The following is a 22,298-nucleotide window of genomic DNA, read 5'->3' on the forward strand; positions in this document are numbered from 1 at the left end:
ATTGAGACATCACAGCTGGAAAAAAAACTTCTTCAAATCAGATGCTAACAGAAGACAAATTAAAATATCCTTCGAAGCAATGAATCAAAAGTGAAAGCTAACACTGACAGCAGCATTTTATGTGCACTTCACAGGGAATCGAACCCAAACTTATCGCTCAAAGTGCCATGATCTACAAAGTGAGCAATTTGATCAATAACAGGTGACATTGCGATAAAGCTTGGATGCATGTCTTTGCTATGTTCTTTGTCAGGATACATTGATTAAGGACGAGCATGCAGCTGTGGATGGGCACAGGCCCCAGCCTCTCAAGTCTGCTTATTTCATTTAGTCTAAGAGCTTTCATTAGTCGAGTTTAATAAAAATCTCCTCCCAGATGGTAGAAGAAAAGGCAGTGCCACTACAGTGAGCCTTTCATTTGTTGGTAAATGGTAAAAGTGGAAATCTATTGTGTAAATCATTTGCAAGTTCTGAATTGAATGAAGATAAAATGACCTTAATACAAGGCTTTTAGTACAGTCTGCCACAAAAAGAAGGACTTCAACATTTCACCACATGCCATAAAGCGGTGTTTCTCAGGTGTTTCTCAACTGAACCTGAAACAAAAATGTGCCAAAAAAAAAAAAAAAAAAAATTGTGTGTGCATAGTTCAAAAGTTGAAATTAATACATTTATTTAGTAAGGATGCAATAAACGGATCAAATGTGATGGTAATGACATTTATAATTTTACAAGTAATTTACCATGCGTTTTCATTAGTTAATGCACTTCTAGCATTATTCATTTTTTGCTCATTTTAATTTCAACATTTACTAATACATTAATAAAATCAAACATTCTATTAACATAATGCATTGTGAACTAACAGGAACAAATAATGAAAAAAAGGTATTTTTAACATTAAAAAAGATTAAAGATTACATTTTGTGATAGCATTTACATTTCATAACAGGCTATATATTAGGTACTGTAAATTTACAGCAATGCATGCTCCCATACAGTAATATGGTAATTCAAATTACAGTAGTCAAATTGTAAATATTTACTGTAACATTACAGCAATGTGTTAGAGTGTAGTAAGAAATATTTCTTGAGCAGCAAATCATTTCTGAAGGACCATGTGAAGACTGGGGTAATGATGCTGAAATTCAGATTTTCCATTACAGAAATTTATAAAATATATTCAAATCGAAAATATGTTTTAAATTGTACAATTTTTTTCACATTATTACTGTTTTACTGTATTCTTAAACAGTTAAGCCTTGGTGAGCATAAAGAGAGTTTTAATTTTGACCCTGAACTTTATAAACATAAAAAAAGATTTTACGGATATTTTGTGCAAAACATTTTGTACAACAAATGCATTGTACAAATATATTTACGAAGTACAATAAATATTTTCGGCTAAGCCACCGCTGATGTCCAATGTAAAATCTGAAGAAAAACCACTGCCATTAAGGATTAATAGATCACTTTGAAAGGGTTGGATATTCATCATTTTGTATCAACTGGGAGCATGAGAAAATGCTGGAGGGGATTATAATGTTCCTGCTGAGTGGAAACCATTTAATCTGCCTATTCCAAAAGTCTGCAGCCCACTTACTCATTCTAAGCATCAAAGTATATGATGATGTGCAGATTACTAAAAATATGATGAAAGACAAACACTGTCCAAATAATTAATCATGATCTGTAAATGTGTTGGTCAGCCCTGCTGAAAAGATTATGTTGGTTTATGCGGGTTCGGTGCTGTTATAGCAGTTGGACCAGCATTACAATTTATCAGCTGGTTGATAAAAATGTCTTTCTTAGTTAAGATAACTAACCCAAAAGTTCTACCTACTGCATCAACAAAGTATTCACCTGATGAGTTGATCTAATATTCTATAATATAAAATATTTCTATAAAAATCAGGCTAAAAAAGGATCCTATTTTATGGCACCTGAACTTTTTACAAAGGAGATTTGCTAATTATAACCAAACTTCAGGCTATAATTACTCTGTCTCTTTGAAAGCATGGCGTGTTTTAAATGAGGGGCAGTGTTCTTCCTATGAGAAAGATAGATAAGAAACTTTATCAGCAGGCTTCTCTATATGGATCATATGGCCTGTGCCTTCTTTTCTGACCCTCCTCTCTGCTACCTTCATTTCTAAGAAACCACAGCCTGAGAGTGCAAGGCTCTTTGAGAACCTCCACCTTCTAAGAATGCTTTGGCTCCTTTCATTTCTTCCTTCAGAAGCCCACAAGTCTTTTATTGGTCTTTCGCTCCCTGTCTTTCTTCTTGTCTCCTCCTGGTCCCTGCTGAGGAACAGTGAATTGATCTGCAGCTCTAAGCCAAAGATACATTCACAAGCACACACACACACACCCTTCCCGTGCTTTGCCAGTGATTGTATTCACACGCACACGAAGCAATCTTCAAAATGAAAACTGTAACAGGATTACTCTGAGACACCGCATTGTGTGACAGACATTGGACAAACTAAAAAATATTGCATTTCCTGATATTTCTCGTTTTCAAGCAATGCTGTCAATCTTTTGGGTAAAATAGCAACTCAAACAGTCAAAAGAACCTCAAAAAGAGAGCAACACTCAGAAGCTAAAAGAGCTGCTTCAATTTGACATTGAAAATAATGCCAACAGTCTTCAAGGACTATGTTAATGTGATCTGTGATAAATACGTTTCCAAATTTGAGTCAACTATTTGAGTCAATAATAGTTTGTTCCTTAAAAATCTTGTTTTCTTTTTTTAATCATGGGAAAATTTCTAAAGATTTCCACAAAATAGTAGGCTACAATAAAATAGACCCATAATACTTATATACTATATTCCTATGCAATAGCTTTGCATGAAAAGTCTGACATTTAGGTCATTATTTACTGATAATGTTTTTACATTCCATATTCTAACCGGCATGTCACATTTTGTTGTGGCACACATGAGAATTGACATCACTGAGTATTTTAGAATCAACTTTCAGAGAATAATGACTTAAATTACTTGGTCTGTCCCTCACAAAAAGCTATTGTATGACTTCAAAAGACAGAATATAGCATACAATAGACTACATTTATGGCATTTTCTTTTTAGAGAGTGGAAGAACATGAGGAAAAGCAAGTAACGACAAATTGATTTTTTATTTAATAAAGCCAGCCAATCATTGTTAAGGTTTTCTATATTACTTCTCATGAGTCAATGAGTCAGACATTCTTTATTGGCATCAATGGGCCAATGAAGAATCTTTCCATTGGACAACAACTCTAAAAAAAAAAAAAAAAAAATCTCAAAATCTAAATTGAAAGGTTCTTTGGGGAACTTTTGTTCTTGTCTCCCCTGCACTTGCAGGCATAGTTCTTCATAGACCGCTTGAAGCTCACCTCTAACCACTGACATCTGGAAAGCTCAGTGTCAGGGTCGAAATCTCAGTGAAGAGGGGCTAAAACAATTTAGGCGAACAACTCCTCTCCCAGGTAACATTTTATGAAGGCAGTTAAATCAAAACAGCCAGACGGGTACATTGTCAGAGGATTTATAGAGTCTGGACAGGTCTGTTCTGCTCAGCCAATCGGAAGACTGCAAAGAAAGAGACAGGCGGCATGAACACATATGGGTGGAATAATTAATTAAGGTTTTTTTAATAGCGAGCAAGTAATTTGTGGAGAACCACCCAGCTATGTGGTTAATTCATCTGTGAAGAACATTAGGAATCTTTATCTGCGTTTAGCAGCTGTCATTTACAAACTCTACATATACGTCTGACAAACCAACCGACTACAGTAGTCCATCAAAGGCATAATTGTCATTATGCTATATGGTCCTTGGGGGTTTTGTGTAATTTTGCTGGAAAAATGACAAATTAGTGAAGTTGTCAGTTTGTTAGGAGCATCTTAATTATCTGTCATTTCAGTCAGCGACGGCACAAGAAATATGAACAGCTCTTTGAGAATCAATAATTCTTTGGAGGCCGCATATCATGCAAGGTTTGTCATTTATGGCATATTTTACAGCTGAGAACAAAGGAAAATTCATTTTACAAGGAATAAGATCAGTCTTAACGGTGTCTGAACCCGTAACTTGGATGGAAAGTAAATTACAGTAATGTACTATAGTTCAGTTTAATTAGGAGGAAAAAAGGCATCCGTTGAATTCCTTTTTAATTGGTATAGGATTTCACAACATGATTTCTTGTTAACAAAGTCCTGAAGCATGACTGGGCTTTGTACCAGGAAATGAAAAGCAGCCGATAATCATAACAGACTCAAAATAGAATAACAGAGCTGATATTGGATAAGCTTGTTAAAATTACCATTAAATGTTTTCCTTCATTAACAATCACAGAATGATGCCTGTACAGTGGCTTTTCGTGGTGACTATTTCATTCTGAATTCTGTTTTAGGGTGTGTGTGTGTGTGTGTGCGGGTTTTTTTTTTTTTTACATTCTCATTCCGAATATTATATTAAGTCACTGAGTCAGATCCTCTTATTCTTTGAGCTTGTCATATTAAGTCCACATTTTTAATTTGAACTGTACAATTCATTGGTGCATGATTATTCCAACAAATAAATAAAAAATCATCAGATAAGCCAAATAACTTTGTTTCCTCTGAAAGAACTTTGCTTTTAATTTAGCAATTCGACAATACTATGTAGCTGTTTTAGGAAACTCGCCTTTGGTCTGGTTGAATTCTGGTACATAATGCCCACTTATGTTAGCATACACAAATACTGATAAGTTAAATGAATTATGAGGGTAAAGATAACTGATAGAAACTCACTTTCATTTTTCAAACAACATTCTGTCTAACTGGATAGCTGATTTAACAAACATACGTAACTCAAATTACAGTTTGTAAATCCAGGTAGTGTACACATAACTGACCTTCATGACCTGTGACCACACTTTGGGAGTTGAACATGCTCTAAAGATTGTCCTAATTAAGGTCTATTCCTTTCTGTAGACATTCATGAAATGCTAAAGTACCCTTGTGACATTTAAATCAAGCTGAGAACTATGATCTTGTATAACCGTCCATATTAAAAAAAGGTTAAGAGATATTTTCTGCCAGTTGCCTCCACTAAAGCTAAAGTGACTTCCTGCATAGCACAAGCCTATTGTAACATAATCCAATATTTTACCCTCCAACCCAGAAAGAAATTACAACTATTAAAATGTAAATTAGTTGGAAAGGATGTGGTTACAAGTTGTGGTGGATGGTATTTCATTTATACTATTTTACAGAATAATTAATGGTGTTTGCTTTGTTTCTAAACCTCTAAGTATTAAACTAATGCACAACTCATTTGTGGTGCAGACATGAAGGATACCCCAATTAGTGCAGAGAGGTGTGCTTACAGTGCAATTAGACTCGTTATATTTACCTGGTGGGTGATAAAACAGGTGGGATAAAAATCCCATAAACTTAAATTTAATGGAACCCCCTGAGCCACATATACAAGCTGATGCCATAGAGATTTTTGGAGGCTAATTTGCTTTGGACCATAATCAACACCTAACAACAACCCAAAACACACTATAGCAATTGCATAACAGTAAAAAACCTTAGAACTGATACTCTAACCTCAAGCAATCACCCACAATAAATAGCATGCATGCCAGCGAGATGCACCAACAAGCATTTTCATAAAATGTAAAAAAAAAAAAAAAAAAAAAAAAATTATCACATTTCAGAAAAATATCTGAATCAATACAACTCATTTAATATTGCATGGTAGTAAGTATCAAATTGTAAAACTCAAATAGATCACTAGTAGTTTTGAGAATGGACTGCCTTCAGTAATTTAAGTAAAAAAAAAAAAATATTTTTATTTTTATGTTTACATATTTCATGAGTTCATTAAAAAAATTCTAAATATTAGATAAGAAGGCTATTTAAACCATTGAAATAAAAAAGATCAGATTAATATTTTCTTATCTTGCATATCAGAATAATACTTTCTTATTTTCTTATTAATATTGTATAATCCCTGCCCTAACGTGCACATCTATTGCTTTTTAAATAAAGTAGCATGCAGCATATATGAACTTGTAATACTAATGAAATGAAATGAACTTGTTTCCAATGAATAACTTAAATCTAGATTTTAGTCAAATGGAGAAGAATTGTATGATTGTAACACAAATGAAAACTCTTCCACTTAAAAAAAATGCATGTCTGCACTTGAATGCAGTCAGATGCATTACATTATTGTCTCAAAGCATTAAAGATCTGGTTGTGTATGCCACACTTCGAGAACAAAAGAAATGCTCTCAGATCCCATCATCTCAGTGAATCTTTTAAGACTCCCCTCCCTTTTCTGCTCAAGCTCACTTCACAGAGATAGACGTGTCCTACCTGTTTGCCATGTCTGAGGATGAATACTTCAAAAAACTCCTAATAAAAATAGATTCTGGGAAGACAGGCTGCGTTAGAAGCCTTTGCTTCAACTAATGGGGCTTTATGACAGCCCGTAGGATTATTCATTATCATTCCAATTTCTGAAACTAATGCCTCGATGAGCTCCTTTCATTCCAAGTATGAACTCTACAGGTGAACAAGTTAAAAATATTCCATTTCTCCCTCGCTGCTGTGAAAACGGGGCTGTGACTGAATGCATGTAGAGACAGTGTTAATCAGAGCCATTGTGATCAGGGGTACTAGAGAGAGACTCAAATCATGAATGAGTAGCATAATTCAGTTATTTAAATTCCAATCTTTGTCTCTTATCTGACATTAAAAGGGATCTTTAGTGGCATTTTCATTAGGATTCTAAAATAACAGGATACAGCCCATTGTCTCCTGCTGCTTCCTTCTTTTTTCATCTTCATCAAAGAGAGTGAACGGAAGCCGCTGGATGACTTCCAAAAGAAGGATCACAGTGTACAGGAGAGGCCAGGTCTATTATTGGGTACAGGACTGACTGGTTGCTCTAATCCCCCTCCTGAATCATTAAGGAGAAGAACACAATTGGTGGCTAGGTTTGCTCCATTTTCCCACATTTTCTAAGAACTGTACACGGGGTTCCCTGAGAATGATGTTAATAACCCTGCTGAAAAGACCAACATTAAAATATACCACTTGTTAAGAGATATTTTCTGCCAGTTGCCTCCACTGAAGCTAAAGTGACTTCCTGCATAGCACAAGCCTATTGTAACCCACCCAATCTTTTACCCTCCAACCCAGAAAGGAATTACAACTGTTGAATAAAATGAATAAATTATGTGGTTACAAGTTGTGGTATTTCATCTGTACTATTTTACAGAATAATTAATGGTGTTTGCTTTGTTTCTAAACCTCTAAGTATTAAACTAATGCACAACTCATTTGTGGTGCAGACATGAAGGATACCCCAATTAGTGCAGAGAGGTGTGCTTACAGTGCAATTACTTTAGTGATCAGACTCATTATATTTACCTGGTGGGTGATAAAACAGTTGGGATAAAAATAAATTAAAAAAAACTTTAATTTAATGGAAGCCCCTGAGCCACACATACAAGCAGAATGTCATAGAGATTTGTGGGAGGCTAATTGCTTTGGACCATAATCAACACCTAACAACAACCCAAAACACACTATAGCAATTGCATAAACAAAAATCCCACTTTTTTACAAGCTAAACTTGCTTGGCCAACTAACTTAAAGATAATGCATCTTTTCAAGCCTGAAGGCAGTGGTTCTCAACTCCAGTCCTGGGGTCCCACACGCTGTTCCCTTTCAGCTGGTCAGGTTCGACGTATGTCAGAACTAGGCCGACGAATGGTGATCCCCATTCGTCGCTCTAGTTCTGACGTACGTCTCTGTTCCCTCCTTCAGGGAACGAAGGTTACCATACGTAACCGAGACGTTTTTTGCGTGCATATGATATGCACTTTATGGCATATTATAAGTACGAACCCCCCACCCCACCACCCTAATCCTACCCAAGAGTGTGTCATATATACGCCATAAAGTGCGTATCATATGCACGCGGAAAAACAGCGTATCATATGCACGCCAAAATGAGTTTTGGTATATACATTCCACGACATTGCACACTCGTACTATTTATAAGCATTTACATGTGATCAGATTGGTTCATTAGGGTGTCAGAAAAGGGAGACGTACAACATGTGCAGAGCTGTGGGTGAGTTGGGAACCACTGTCTAAAAATGCATCCCATTGCTTCAGGCTGAAAGTCCAGGGAAGAAAGTCAGCCAAAGCTTTTAAACAACATTTTAAATTTAAATTTTTGGATGAACTAACCTTTTAACATGTGAATAGGTTCGTTGACCCAAAAATGAAAATTCAAATGTTGTTTCAAAGCTTTGGCTGACTTTCTTCTCTGGAACTCAAAAAAATATATATATTCGAGTTTCCATTACAGATATGTATAAAACTGTTGCATTATTTTCGAAATGTCAATAAAAAACATTGCAAATGACGGCTTTCCCATTAACCGATGTTATGCAACTAAAAAATACTTTATACGATATACAGCAGTTTACTAAATTGTTTCCATTTCCATTTTTTATTTGCAATTTCAATTTGTGCAATTTGAAATGTAATGGAAATGCAGCTATTGACACCTAATATACTTTCATCGTATGGACTAAAAAAAATTTTTTTGTTTTTCAAAATATAAAGTCAATCACATGTTTAGAACGATATGAGGGTGTATGTGTAACTGATGACAGAATTTTAAGGTACACTGTTAGAAAAAATATTTTAAAAAAAATTCTGATCATGACACACTCCATTCAAAATAATCTTTAAAATTACAGATCAAATGTACATTGTTCACATCTCATATAATATAACACACCAAATTAATTATTTGTTTTAGCTTATGACTGCATACTATCAAGTGTATTCACATCATACTGATAATGACTTAAATAAATCCAGGAGGAACACATTACAGTTCATTCAAGTGAAATCTCTTGACAATTTTTTCCTGTTAATTTTCTCCTTACACTTGACAAGTCATTTTGGGGAGGGGGCACATTATGTCACTCACTATGTCTACACCTGGCAAATGCCTTGTCTAGTAGAGTACAAATATGTGGCAAACACAAGCTTCAGAAGTAATACAATTAGAAAAGTATATTAGAAAAATGTGAATTGTAAATATGATCATTTTCCATAAGCCTGAAATATTTTCACTCACAGTGCAGATCTCTCCTGGGTTTAACTTCTGAATCATGACCCAGAAAGTAAGCCACCCCCCGCCTCTCCAACCCTCCACCACAGCAGCAAATCATTCTAGGAAGCTTCCACTGGAGGCCTATCTCAATCCTCTCCCTCAGAACCACACATCCACATCCATCTTAGAAAACATTTCACAATGTTTAAATGATTTCTCCACTGAACATTGTAAAAACATGTGCAAAAACATGCTCATAAATATCACTGTCTCCAAAGTTACATTCAGGAATGCAAGTATTCTTGCTGTTTTCTGGATTAATATGCTTATCAGACACAATCATGCGCTCTACTGAATAAGTGCAGAATAATTGTATCACTAACAGTCAACCTCAAACAATGAAATGAAAGTCAACTTAATTAAGACAGATGCATAGTCTCGCATAGGCTGACTTTTGAGATTCGGCATAAATCCAGGGTATATACAGCAATCCTTAAGTTAAATTTACTACTTTTTAATACCTTTTTTACTACCTTCAGAATATTTTTTCAGCGACCTTTCTATTATTTACACAGATTTTGACATATATAACATACAAAAAAGAATAGATTTAGAATCGACAGCAGGAGGAAATCTGTTATTAGTTATCATTCAGACACAGTAAAGTAGATCTCAACATTCACAAAGGTTGGTGAAGGAGAAGCATTACTGCATACACATTTGATTTCAATTAATAATTGGTAATTCCGCAATTAAATTATTTAGTGTTTTTTTTCCAACAACAAAACCTAAGCCAAATATTACATTTCTATAACCGTGATAAGTTGTTGAATTTAACAAAATACTAAAAAAATAGTGCTGTCAATCGATCAAAAACTTTAACTAGATTAATCACACATTTTTTTCTGTGATTAATCGCAATAAAAAAGAAATGTTTTTGTACATTTTTATTATATTTTTAATATAATAATTTCACAGTTAATCAAATTAATGTAGAAACAACATAAAGACAGTATATTTTAAATACTTGTTTAAATGGCATCTTTTTATGAATGAAGGCCAGTTTTACTGATATTAATACTGCTATTTATTATTAGGCTTCAAAAATATAACAGTTTTTAATTTAAGTAAACTTAAAACAATGCTAACATAAACCCATAATAAATGTCATGTTTACTCCTGCCCTTCCTGTCTTAACAGTTGGGAAATATACAGAAATTTAATAAAGTTATCAAAGTTATATGCAGTCTGCACTGCATAAACTATAAATTAAAGAGTTAATCCTTATTAAAGCTACAAAAGTTATTCAGTCAAGAGCAGCGAGTCCTTTTCTCTGTTCCCTTTGTTCTTTAACTTTACTGACAGGAAGCTTTATTGGCTGCTGTCCCTTTAAGAACAGACAGACACGCGGATCTCACCGTCTATGGATCGCGCCTCATTCTCTCACAACTCTTTTTGTTCATTTTAGACTTTATATAAATCATTTAAGATTGCTCTTATGAGGATAGTCGTTGAAGATATGCCTTGAAGCAAGTCTAAAATAAAACATAAGCCAGCCCCTTCTGTTGAGCGCGCAGTGCTCTGAGATGATGCCGAACGACCACTGAATATGACGTCAGCATCAAACACACATGAGACGGAGACGAAAGATCTTTGATTATGTGCCCAGATATGCTGAAGCCCATATTTAAACGAACTAACGCAAACGCAGATAGAATTTCAATAGAATAGGACACCTGATTGTCTGAAAAAAATAATACCTAATTTGGAAAAAATAATACCTCTGAGACCACATTTAACACTTTTAATGGCCTTAAATTTGACAATTTTGATTTATCACTTTTTAATACTTTTTAAAACCCCGCGGACACCCTGAAATCAAGTCCAGTTTCAGCTGAGATGCATGTAAAAATAATTTTAAAAAATGTTTTTTTTTTTCCCCACATGCTGTTTAGGATCTTATAAAGGTTGTATGGAAGCTAACTAAAACCGAATAAATAAATACAAAACTGTACTTGTCAACTTTGTACGGTCGGTCAGTAAGATTTTTTTTATATTTTTGTGAGAAAAAAAAACGATTTTTTTTAATCAAAAATATGACATTGTGAAACATTCTAAACATTTAAAATAACCATTTTCTATTTTAATGCTAATTTTATTTTTCCAATTATATTTTAAAATATTATGTTCAATGTGATATAGAAGCTGAATTTTCAGTATCACTCCAATCGGCAGTGTCACATGACCCTTTAAAAATCACTAATATTCTGATTTGGAGCTAAAGACACATTTCTAATTATTAATGTTAAAAACAGTTCTGCTGATTCATATTTTTTCAGGAGTTTTGATAAATAAAAAGTTCAAAAGACAACTTTAAATGTCTTTACTATCACTATCAATTTAATGTAATTTTTGCCTTTTCTGTTTGTCTGTCTGTCTGTCTATCTTTTATAATTTCTGTATATACATACATATCATATTTAAATCTATAGTTTGTGGTTTGAGTGAGACAGACTGTAAATACAGAAATTAAATAAAGTAATCAAATGTGAAATAACATTGCATATAATCCTCACTGTATAAATTAATACATATGAATTAATATAAATGATTAAATGTAAATTATTAAAGTTACAAAAGCTATTCAGTCAAGAGCAGTGAGTGTTTTTGCTGTCTTATGTTGTTTGATTAACATAAAAAAACAGACATCATCAGAAATATTAGGCTGCTGTAACTTTAAGACATAATCTATGGATCCAGTACACTGATACTAAACACAAGCATTCTCTTTCTCAACTGTTCACATTCATTTAAGACATAACCTATTATGTTTGTATAAAATACTCATCAAAATGGACATGTTGGCATAATTTTTGTGTGAATTTGTCAGTTCAAGTGCAAGAACTTGCAAGAAAACTCCTTGTGCGCTGACAACTCCAAAATGCGTATCGATCAACAGCAACATACATTAGCGTAACTATGTCTGTCGGATTTATACATCGTTATTTTTAACAAACCATATTATATCTGTCTATTTATAAACTTTGGGGAAGTTTAAGGGAACTTATCTTCTAAATGCCTTACATCTGATGCCACTAAGATAGGGGGAAAAACAATCAGCACCAGCGATTAGTCCTCAGTAATGCATCAACCCAGTGTTTTGTAACCACAAGCTGAACTGGTGTCAGTTTTCCACCAGCAATATGCATCTAACAGTCAGCAAATGGGCTTTGGCCAGTCCGTGGGCGAGCCGTCTGAGGTCAAGACTGGAGACTGAGTAAATCAGTTAAAAGTCATAAGGAAGAGAGAAAGTAGGAAAAGGGCAAAGCAAGGTGAGCACAATGAGAAAAGAACAAAAATTGGCGAGTAGATTTATGTTTCCACGGCTGCTCGAGTTCCCGAGGAGCATTAGCTGAACTCATGAGCTGTAGACAGCTAATCTTTTGTTATGGGGAAATAAACACACAATGTTAGCCACCGTTTTACAGCCGCTGATCCAAGGCGGATGATAAAAGATCCAGTGGGCCCAGACCACGCGGCTTAATGGCCCTGAGAGCAACACACAATTTATTGGCTCTTGGTCCCCATCATCACTCCCTACTACTAATTTATGATGAGAGGGGGAACTGGACTCAATATAAGAGAAAACTATTTTACAGAATGAATTAAAAACTGCTTTCATACCACAAGTTCTGGCTCCCTTTCTCAAGGTCTCCACCTAGGTTGTAATATATGATAATATTCTTGTCTTCATCATTGTTTATTCTGATTAATTTATGAGGCTACTCTGTCAGCAAGGAATATTTCATGTAGCTGTGAACAGTTGCTCTATGTCATAGAAAGAATGAAAGTTGAACACTGAAAGTTGAAATGCGTGAAATGAAATGTGTTAATTATTAAAATGAACGAGTTAATACACTCTAAAAAATGCTGGGTTAAAAACAACCCAAGTTGGGTTGAAACTGCACCGACCCAACAATTGGGTTGTTTTAACCCAATGGTTGAGTTGTTCTTACCCAGTAATTGGGTTGTCTTAAGCAACATTTAACCCAACCACTGGGTTAAAACAACTAAACCATTGGGTTAAAACAACCCAATTGTTGGGTCGGTGCAGTTTCAACCCAACTTGGGTTGTTTTTAACCCAGCATTTTTTAGAGTGTAGTCCTACAGTCTTCAGCAAAACAATGTAGTAAGAATCCACTGGGAGGCACCTAATTCTTTCCATTGTAATTGGGTCCAGCTACAATATTACCACCCCTAAATTCCAAAATCCACAAAGCCGAAACCCAAAACAAGCAACTCCACCTCTTCCCTTCCACAGAGACCAAAAACATCACAGGCATGGCTAGTTCTGTTAAGATATTCCAGCTCTACACAGATGTTCTGCTTCTCTGCCTGGACAATTGTCAAATCAAACTTAATTGGTTTGCATTTGAGGAAATGGTTGTTCTGCAAGCAATACTTTAGTGAATTTTGTCATGGCTGCCTTGTGGCCGAGCTTTCTACCGTACGGCCCCTTCTGCCTGGTGTGAATGGCTCCTCTGTGTGACCAGCCAAGGATCTGCCAGGGGGAACCTCTCTTTGTTAGGTGAATGGGCACAGCTAGACCATCTTAAGGCACACTAATGTACCATGGTTGAACCACAAAGAGCGCGTAGTAATTTGCCAAGCATAATGGCACGTCTTTAATTCGGCCGAGAGGGAAACAGACCCTTAAAAGCGAGCTTACAGATGAGGAGTCCCATTCTAGTTCCTACTCTATTCATATCGTAAAAGGGCTTGTTTTCTTCCGGCTCATTGTCATCCCGAACCAAATGTCGGCAAACAACAGTGGATCGAAATTAAAACAACGCTACAGCTCCTGGCCTCACTAAACGGGCCCAGAAGAGCATAAACATAAACAAAAAAGAGAGTCTTCTCAGAAGGGCACAATGATTGAGACCAGCTGCTAAAATGATGTCATTTAACGGGATTAAGTCACTGGTGGAATACACTTTTGGAGAAAGATGCAATGTAGAGTAAAAATATACATAGCACAGAAGAGAGGAAGTGAAGTGCTTGGGGACACAGAGAGTTGGAACCCTGGCTGCTCTATCAGAGAACCTGGTGAGTGGGAAAGTAGTCGACACCCAGGTGTCTGGCAATTCGTTATCTTTAATCCCCAGACAACCAATGTGTTCCTCTGTAACTAAAGTCAACTCCAATGTGTGCTGGATGCATCTTGAAAAACTCTTTTAGAAATTTAGCTTGAAGGAAAATCAGGGCCATTGAGACTCTCATTGCTATTATGTAGAGGTGACCCCGTATAGTCGAAGATTCAATGCATTGATATGAGAAGCCAGATTCGACCACCGATCTCACAGTCAAATCGACGCGGTGTTATGAAACGAGGATCATACCATTTTGGCTATGTGCTCAATATTTTAAAAGACGTGGCACATGGCACTTTAAAATTCGGCATTCGGCACCTGTCCGTGGGCGTCAATGTACATACTGATTTCACCCTGTACTACAAGATACACCCCTCGTGCAGCTCTTCTCTCAGAAGTCGATTCAAACTTGAGCTTGAGCGTATAAATGTGTGCATCCGTACGGTATTAGGTTTTAGACGCGGAGCTGAGTTTTGCGTCCGGTGTGCGACCAGACATAATCGGTAAATGCACTCAAAGTATTATTTTCCACTCTAGGCAGGTATTTTTTTTTAGGTTTATTTATTAAAATGTTCTTATATATATATTTGTGTGATGTTCTGTATGTGTTTTCCAGACAGGCTACCTAAATGTAAGCACGTTGGCAGGCCGGTCATTTTCAATAGTAAAATAAAATTCATTTCCTGATCTGTTGTTAACTCTCGTCCTGGTATTTGAAGAGCGCGTGTCTGCGTGTGTGTGCGGTTCACGCTTATATCCACCGATTGGGCGGGCAAAGTAATAAAAAAAGAAATCAATTGGGGTGGATGAGAGATAAATCATTGTGTTTGTTTGATAAATACGTTTTGAGAGCACTGTCAGAGAATTATTCCAGTTGACGTTTTCAAAACAATCCCTCCCTCATGTGAACTTACAAGGGAGTTGATGTAGCCTAGAAATCTAGACGCACCCTAGCGGCAGCAAATTTAATCTGCCCGCAAGTGTCGTCTAGGAACTCTCAGTACCCTTCTGAGCTGTATTTCTCTCAATCAGGACGGGCCAATCACATCGTGTATAGAGTCGGCGGGCGGGGCCATAATGACGACGGCCGAGTTGCGTTTGCGTGCTTCTAGTAGTAAACACAGAAACTGGCGAACGCCAGCAGTCTTTCGGATCAGCTTTGACCGCGACTCTGGAAGACTTGGAGTTAACCTTTTCTCTGAGAAAAGAACAAAGAACGGCACTGAAGTCATTCTTAAGAAGGGAAGATGTGTTCGGAGTTTAGCCGACCGGATACAGTGAATGTTTAATCTATCAACAAGCTCTGTTTCACCTTCGTTGCTCTGGTTGGTGTAGCGCTATCCTATCTTGTGCAGAGGGAGTTTTAAAGACAACCGTTTATCCCGCCCCTCGGATTGAGCCCTGTCAATGGTGAGTAGTTTCCAGACCAAACATCTTGATGTGGGTCTGGCTTGTCAGGCTAGAGTTGATGCTCATTAAATATGCAACTCTTCTCCAATCCTAGCTGTCCACATTTACTTCCAAGTCTCCAGTGCTGCACGCCCACCAAAACCCAGCGTTTTAGAGAGAGCCTCAAAACCAGTGTAGAAAATAGCCTATTACTTATTAGTTATGATGTTTTTGAATGTAAAAACATGCAAACCTCATAAGTTGACCTCAGACAACAGTATACATTTTTTTTTAAAAGCCAGTTCATGACACCTTTAATTGTTTAATCATTGATCACAAGTGTTCCTTGTCCTGTCATTAGTCCTTGTGTATTTAAGCCTTCATTTTTGGCTTAAATCTTTTTTTAGTATTGTTTATGTACCCTGCTGTTTGGTGAGTTTTATGATTGTTTATGAGTCAGGCCCATGGTCAAGCCAAGCCTTGTTGTTTTTTTTTTATGTTTGGGTATCGTTAGTTAAATAAAGAACTGTACTTGGGTTCAGCGAACTCGCCTCCAGTGGTCTGATTGTTACAACTACATCTATCCTTCCTTGCTAATGACTGTGACTGCAAACGTACATTTTCAAAATCAATTTCAGTGAAGCTTTTTCGAAGAATTTGGTACTTTCACAGAGAAGTGCAAAATGTTTTTTGCAAAATGTATTTTCAGAAGAAATCTGAAACATGAAAAAGACCCCTGTGATTTGTCAAATACATCAACATACAAGCTTTAATTAGCTTACAAACAGCCAATTAAATTTGTCAGCCTCTTACGGTTTCTTTTGAGGACAGGAAAAAGAGCCTCGGGCTGTGCTGCTCCATAAATGGCTGCAATGAAAGTTTCAGCCCTTTCTCTTTGCCAGAACGCTCCTTTTCAAAACACTCAATTTCTGACATAGAATAAAGGGATTTGACTTGAAAGGCTCCCTGACTTTGTCCGCAGTCACAGAGACAGAGAAGCAGAGAGCGAGAAGTGTCAGGGGGGACAAAAACAAAAGACAAAAAGAATAAGCAAGAGAAAAGAAAGAAAACCTCACGCAGATTCTCCAGGAAGACTGGAGATCTCTATTATGACTTATGAGTTCCCGTGCACGAAAGCTGTACTCAAGTATGAAGCAGATGACTGAAAGTGGGTTGAAAGAGTTTTCCTCAAAATTTACAAATAAAACATAGTAAATGCATACCAAACTTTCAGAATATACCAAACTTCTCATTGTACAACATCTCATGCACAAAAATCACTTTAATACAACAATGCTAATACAATTAAAAAAAATGTTTTTTATTGTGGCAAACCAAGTTTGGTTAATGTTCTATGTATGGTCCTATGTATGTTTCTCATAGGGATGTACTGATATGATCATTTTGACCAATACGATAACAGATAATTCTTTGTTTTTGAAAGTCAATAACCAATATATCTAAATCCACTCCGGATTACAAAAAAAAAGTCTCACCAATAAAAGTCCATGTCCCAAACACACAATTATAATGTTTTCATTATAATTGTATGCAGCTTTTATGACATCCTTGCACTTAAACGTATTTTCCTTTTTGAAGTGATTTCAATCATATTTCAAGAAATTCAAAACCACTGAGCAGTGAACAGTGTGCATCTGAAGTGTCTCAGCTGAAGGAAATAATCCATTATGTATCGGCTTTAATATATATGCAAAAATGTCTTATCGGTTCGATAGCGATAACATTAAAAAAAGAACATACATGGTGGCTATATCGTGCATCCCCAGTTTCTCATGTTTCATTCTGGTAATTGCATCTGGCAAACTGTATAAAACAAGCAAAAACTACTTACAGAGGCATCACGAGCATGTCATCTTTGAGGCTGGAGGGCTATAGCAGAAATGGGTAGCAATCCTTCAGTAGCCTGCGGAGAGAGAATCAGAGGAAGCACATAAGTGTTTTATGTAGTGAATCAAGAGCATTTCTTTATTGGCATTGATGGTTCCATGAAGAGCCTTTAACATCCATATAACCTTTCTATTATACTAAAGATTCTTTGTAGTAGAAAAAGGTTATTCAGATTATTTAAATATTTTTCACACTAAACAAAAATGTATCTTTTAGAAACTGTTCCCTGAAAAGTTCTCAGGGGAACCAAATGGTTCTGTGGCATCACCATGAAAAAACACTTTTGAAACCTTTATTTTTAAAAGTGTACACTCATAAACAAACCATTAACTCTCTCGGTGGAATAGAAACCAAGGCCCTGGAATGCTGGTGAAAAGGATACATGAGTATTACACATAAGATAGAGCACCAGCACCAGCTACTAACCCAGGGTTCGTTTTTTAAATGCTGTCCCCTATGACCTACATTATTTACTTCATGTACCCCCTGAGATTAATACATTAGTAAGAACTTAGCTACATTGGCTAATGATTGTTCCCAAAGAGGATTTGCAAACATTCTTTCCACCCTTTACACCCTATTGGATGTCCACTGTTTAACAAACTTTCAGGTTAGCCAACCATCCCATATACAGTACATAATTCAAAAGTTGGGGTCTTTTTTTTGAGACCCCACTGACATAATTCAAAAGTTGGGGTCTTTTTTTGAGACGCCACTGACATAATTCAAAAGTTTGTTATGCTCACCAAGGCTGCATTTATTGGTGAACAATTTAGTAAAAACTGTAATATTTTGAAATATTGCAATAACTTCAGAATTCTTTATCAGCCATTATTCCAGTCTTCAGTGTCACATGATCCTTCAGAAACCATTCTGATTTTGTGCCCAAGAAACAGTTGCTGCTTAATATTTTTGTGGAAAGCATGATACATTATTTCAGGAATCTATGTTGAATAGAACTGCATTTATTTTAAATGTTTTGTAACATTAAAACATTATACAGAACTGAATAAAGTGTGAATTTCTTTCAAAAATATATCATACTGACTTAAGACTTGTGCACGGTATGGTGCAATACAGATCATCTTGTATTAAAAGATGTGTCACACTTTAGATTAGGGTTCAACTATCACTATTAACTAACTATTAACTGCAACATTTGACTCAAACTCTAAATTACTGCTTATTAATAGTTAGTAAAGTAGTTGTTAAGTTTAGATATTGGGTAGGATTAAGGGATGTAGAATATGGTCATGCAGAATCAGGCATTGATATGTGCTTTATATAAGTATTAATAAACAGCTAATATATTAGTAATATGCTAATAAACAACTTGTTTATAGTGAGAATTGGACCCTAGACTAAAGTGTCATCAAAGGATGAAATGTTGCAAATTGTCCCAAATAAATATGGATGAAAATATGGCGCACGAGACCCAATTACATGAAGTGCATGTTATTCAAACTAAGTTAAATTAGGTTAAAAGTAAGAATGCTAAACATAAGTAAATGCATGTAAATACTATAATAACTATTTAATAACAGTAACATCCATTACATGCTGTAAAATCTTATTTTTTAAAACAAACAAAAAACATGGCTTAGTTGATTTCATGAATATTTTTAACATTGTTCAAAAGTTCAAGATAAATGAAACCTTTTTTTTTTTTTTAGCTCTACTCCATTCTTATCAAACTTTGCAATTAAAAGTGCAATGCAGTATCCCACAGCTTCGACAACATCAGTCTCTGATAAGAGCAAAGCCAGGTTGTTCAGGACTTAATTAAGATTAAGAAGAGCAAAGAGAGAGGCCGCTCCACTTCATAAGCCACCACAGACCAGGCACAAGGGCTTTGTGCTCTCTTTGTCTCTCAGGATCTAGCAAAGGTTAGTCCAGCATTGTATAGTGCAAAGCAGAGAGAAGGACCAAGACACCGGGCCAGAGTAATTAAGGAGTAAATAATGAAGCCCTTCAACGAACCCCTGCTCCTATGATCTGATTGACCCGCATTTCAAGGCCATGTTCAATAAATCAATTGACAACCACTGAGAGTTACTGCTTTAAAAGGTCACTGAAATCAAGACGTTTTTCAGCCACAGGCCGAGCAACCTCAACATCCTAGATTCAACAAGTAGCTTATCTCCATATGAAAGTCCTTTTTTATGACACTCAATTACACTCCTTTTTTCTGCCCAGGTTTTTAAAATGAAATATCTTTTTCGATTAAATTTTTGAATGTCTTTATTGAAAAACATGCAGGCTTGCAGCTGGCAGGAGTGGATTATGGATCAGATGGCCAATGAGGCCAGTGCCCCAGAGTCTCAGACTGCCAGGGGGCCTCAGGAGGCTTCAAAGCCTCAGGACATGCTGCCCATGATTGGAAAAGGAAGCTGAACCAGGGTGAAAATAGTGCACGTTGACCACTAGACCCGCAAGGCTATAAATAAAATACAATCTGGCCAAATCTGGTCTTTTTTTTTCTGTGGAATACAACAGAAGATCTTTTGGAAAAATTCTTTGTTTTTTTTTGTTTAAAAAAAAAAAAATCAAAATCAAAGGGGGTTTCACGTTCTTTTGGACCCTGTCGACTCTCATAATGACAAAAACAGCCCTTCTTTAAAGGGTTAGTTCACCCACCAAAAAATTTATTAATTACTAACCCTCATGTCATTACAAACCCATAAGACTTTCGTTTATCTTCGGAAGACAAATGAAGATCTTTTTTGATGAAATGTGAACGTTTTCTGTCTGCCTATCGACAGCTATGCTACTGACACTTTGACACGTCAAATAATTCATAAAGGGAACGTTCATAAAACTAATCCATATGAATTGAGCGGTTTAGTCCAAAAGAGAACCAATGAGGTTCATTCTTGTGCTACACAGCATATCTGGGCTTTCCGCAAGAGGTTTGTTCTCACGCGTCAAGCGGGTTCGATTGAGCTTCTGTTTATGTTCGCTGATCAAAGTTTATATATGAATAAAAGCCTAAATTAAATCTTATAAAGCTATATCGAATCTCTTCAGAAACTTTGGACTAAAACGGTCAGTTCATATAGATTAGTTTGATGATCGTCAAACTGTCAGTTTATGTAGCCATTGATGGAGGGACAGAAAGCTCTCGGATTTCATCAAAAATGAAATGAAATGAAAATGAAAAATGTTCAGAAGATGAACAAAAGGGTTTGGAACGACACAAGGGAAGTAATTAATGACAGAATTTTCATTTTTGAGTGAACTAACCTCTTAAATCTTCTTTTATGTTCCGCCGAAGAAATTCATCCAGGTTTGGAACAACATGAGATGAGTAAATGATGACCGAAGTTTTCATTTTCGGTCGAGCCAGGAATGTCTGATGGGACCATGATTTGACTAAGGCAGTTGGTAAGGACTAACTTGCCCTGCACTGTGCACACAATGTGAAAGCTAAAGTATAAATACTTGCTTGGTATAACAGTAGCTCGGTATAAACACACTGAATTATGTGCATTTCCTTAAAGATTTTCCATGAAACGTCACTAAAGAGCTATTCTATCAAACTGCTAGAAATCCCTGGGGACATATGAGTAATCACGGTTAATGATATGCGATAAGCTTTGTTAAAGGGTCTCTTTGGGTAATATCAAGTTTAAGGTTACAATTCATAGCTTTACCATTTAATGTGTTTTCACAGCTGGGAATAAGCCCAGGAAAAATTATTCATTAAAGGATGACTAAATGAGGCTTATGCTAATCACAATGTTGAATGCGACGAGCTGCACACTGTGGTACGACTACGATGTGCCGGCTCACTCTTAAGCACATTGTTGCTCGGGTGGGGGATGGCAGTGCACTGTGGGCGTACTCTCCAAACAACCAGGTGTTCACTGTGGGATAAACATTTGCTAACAGGCTCCAACAAGATCCCCAGGGCCCAAGATTAAGGGAGTCTAGCGAGCAACAGATTCCGAATGCTGCTGCAGGTGGGAAGCAGGGGGGTGAGGCAAGCTATGGTTTGATCTCAGAGTTTTAATTTGCCTGTGACTGTGGCAAAATGATTGCTTCAGCAGTAGTTTTTCTGGGAAGATGATAAAGGTTGCTTTTTGCAACCTACTGCTGGCCTTCCAGCTCTGAAGGAGGATACTAAAAAATATAATTGTATTGGTTGCTGTTACACTGGATTTAACATCTGTTTCTCAATATAACAAGGAAAAGAAATTATGTTTTATTAAATGTGATATATTTCTAGGTTTAACATTATTTCTTCTTCAGTTGTTCCTCTTTGAAAGAAAAAAATATTAAAAGTGACCCACATTTGGTTCAGTGGACCACTGAAACCTTATTTAATCATTGAGCCACATTGAGATCCCCATTTCTAAAGAATTAAACCATATTGAGCATTAAAAATATTGATACCAAAAGAAAGGTTTGTTAAAAAACTAAAAGGGAAAGGGAGAGGTGTATTTATCACCAATCTCTGTGTAGAAATAAAATAATGATGCTGCCATCATTATTACCCCCAAATTTGGGGTGGGAATCACAGGGTACCTCACAATACGATATGATACAAGCCTCACGATACCAATAATATCACGATACAGCAATTCTGAGAAAATCAAATGCTAGACAATCCTATAATGATACATCATGATATCTGTCTAACAATGAAAACTAAATGCCTGTGAAAAGGTTAAGTGCAGCTTTTCCAGCCTTAAACGTGGCTGAGGCATCTATTATATTTTACTCAC

The 22,298-nt window shown here is 36.2% G+C and overlaps 1 protein-coding gene across 2 annotated transcripts in view; it reads right to left on the reverse strand.

Annotated features, from left to right (window-relative positions):
* Window positions 1-22,298, reverse strand: part of sema5ba (sema domain, seven thrombospondin repeats (type 1 and type 1-like), transmembrane domain (TM) and short cytoplasmic domain, (semaphorin) 5Ba) — a 156,007-nt gene that overhangs the window by 103,475 nt on the left and 30,234 nt on the right. For both annotated transcript variants that reach the window (XM_067444244.1, XM_067444243.1), the window contains exon 2: window positions 17,516-17,587. The gene's annotated coding sequence lies outside the window, so the exon portion shown is untranslated. The remainder of the gene's footprint in view (window positions 1-17,515; window positions 17,588-22,298) is intronic.

This window comes from Pseudorasbora parva, chromosome 5, assembly GCF_024679245.1.
Source record: "Pseudorasbora parva isolate DD20220531a chromosome 5, ASM2467924v1, whole genome shotgun sequence".
NCBI classification, from domain to species: Eukaryota; Metazoa; Chordata; class Actinopteri; order Cypriniformes; family Gobionidae; genus Pseudorasbora; species Pseudorasbora parva.